A 2,753-nucleotide genomic window follows, 5' to 3' on the forward strand; every position below is an offset into this window, starting at 1 on the left:
CTTTCTCTGTATTTCTCAAGCTGAGTGAACTGAAAACCAAATTTAAATCTCAGGTCTCAATATTTAAACAAGCTATGGGTAATATATTGAATGACCCAGAAAGCCTGAAAAGAAAATGGAGAGAATACACAGAATCACTGTCCCAAAAAATAATTGATTGACACTAAAATATGAACAGCAGCCAATGGTAATGAAGGAGGAAATGGAAGTTACGCCAAAGACGTTGGCAAAAAATTAGGCCCCAGGAATAGATAAGATACTAATTTAAGTTTTTTAATGAACAGTTACAGCCCTGGATACATAGGCTTCAAGATTAAAACCACAATAAAAGATAAGGAAGGGCATTATATAATGATTAAAACATAACAGAGTAAGAAGACATAACCTTGATCAATATCTGCGTACCAAAATGGTGGTTGTTGTTGTTATGTGCTGTTGAGTCTCTTGCAACTCGAAACAACTCTATGTACAACAGCCCTAAACTCTGCTCTGTCCTGTGCCATTCGCACTGTCTCTGACACACCCATCCTTATTATCCCAGTCACTGAATCAATCCACCTCATAGAGGGCCTACCCCTTCTGTGCTGTCCCTCCACCCTCTCAAGCATGATGTTCCTCTCCAGGGACAGGTCCCTCCTTACAGCATATCCAAAGTATGTTAATCGGAGCTTCAGAAACATTGCATCCAAGGAGCCGCCCAGTTTAACCCTTTCCAGGATGAATCTGTTTGTTTTCCTAGCAGTCCATGGGACCCTCAATACTCTTCTCCAGCACCACAGCTCAAAGACATCAATTCTCCTTCTATCCTCCTTAATCATTGTCCAACACTCTGATGGATAAAGTGATAGCAAAGACCATGGCCTGTATCAGACGCATCTTAGTCTCCAGAGAGACACCATTGCTCTTCAGTACTTTGGAGAAGTCCCTACCAGCAGACTTTCCCATAGCAATATGTCTAGATCTGCAAAATACATAAAACAATGGTTAACAAACTTGAAGAATGAAATATATAGCACCACCATAGTAGTAGGAGACAGTAAAACCCTTGGTGAGGGTTGTAGAGTTGTATGTTGTAAAAGAACAGTGTTGCATTCATAATTAAAAAAGTCAATTTCAAGTCCTATCCTGAAATACAATGTTGTGAGTGATAAAATATTATCCATACACATACAAGGAAGATCTGTTACTACAAATATTATTCAAAGGTATGTTCCTACATCAAGAGCCAAAGAAGAAGAAATGGAAAAATTTCACCAAATCTTGCTCTCCAAAATTTACCAAACATGCAATCAAGAAGCATTCTAATAATTGGCAATTGGAATGCAAAAGCTGAAAACAAGGAAGGAGAAATAATAGTCAGAAAGCATGGATCTCGTGACAGAAATGAGGCTATAAATAGAATAATGGAATGTTATATTTTAATGGTATATTCATTGCAAATTCTTTCAAAAAAAACAAACCACAGATGACAATTTTACACATGGATCTCACCTGATGGAATACACAGGAATTAGATTGACTACATCTGTGGAAAGAATCGCTGGGGAAGCTCAATATCAACATTCAACCCTAGGCCCCTGGGTATATAGTGGGTCAGACCATCAATTATTCACATGCAAGTTCAAATTGAGGTCAAAGAAAATTAAAACAAGTCCATGAGAGAGAAAAAAATGATCTTGAATCTATCTTATGTAAATTTCAAATTTATCTTAGTAAGTTTGAAGCATTGAACACCAATCATGGAAGAATAGATGAGTTGTGGGATGATATAAAGGATTTCATCCATAGAAAGAGCAAGAGGTCATTACAAAATCAGAGGACATTGCAACTTAAAGGCCTCAATTCTTCTGTATTCTTTATTAATTGTCCAACCCTCAGTGCCCTCTTACATAATTTTAAAAGAGGCTATTCCTTTAAAAGGGACATCATGCAAAGAGAGATGGAGGATCAGCAAAAGGACTGAATACCCTTAATGAGATAGATTGAGATGGTTACAGCAGAAATGAACCCAAGTGTGTCAGAGATGGAGATCGTGGCAGAGGATAAGACAGGCCTCAAATCTGCTATTTCTAGGGTGCTATGAGTAGTATTTTACTTGATAGCACCTAATGACTACAACAACAATCCATGTGAGAATCTACTTAATGAAAAGAAAAATGATCACTACTGATAACACCATGATAAATGGAGAAAAGTTTGAAACAATCAACATCCATGAAAACATGCATTAAGAAATAAAAACAAAGAAATAAAATCTAATGACATATTATGCTGGAAATAGCTGCTATCAACCATCTTTTTAAACTGCTAAAGAGCAAGGACATAAGCTTAAAGAGTATGATGGGTCTAACTCAAACCGTGGTCTTTTCAGTTTTTCATATGCATATCAAAGTTAAATAATGAATAAGAAATGTTGTTATTGTTGCTATGTGCCCTTGAGTCAATTGCAACTCATAGAACCCTGTGTATAACAGCTCTGACCCCTGCGAAACTCATTGTTTCTGACACACATCTACCCCCTCTTACTCCAATCACTGAGTAAAACCATCTCATCCAGAGTTTTCATCTCTTGGGCTTTCTCTCCACCCTTTCAAATGTGATGTCATTCTCCAAGGACTGATCCTTCCTTTCAATGCCCAAACTATGTCAAGCAGAGCTTCAAAATCTTTGCTTCCACACAGCAGCCTGGTTTCATCCTCTCCAGGACAAACCTCTTTGTTCTCCTGGAAGTCCAAGATATATTTAATACTCTT

Source organism: Elephantulus edwardii, unplaced genomic scaffold, assembly GCF_000299155.1.
Source record: "Elephantulus edwardii isolate Elephantulus edwardi_28Jun2011 unplaced genomic scaffold, EleEdw1.0 scaffold00406, whole genome shotgun sequence".
Classification (NCBI taxonomy): Eukaryota; Metazoa; Chordata; class Mammalia; order Macroscelidea; family Macroscelididae; genus Elephantulus; species Elephantulus edwardii.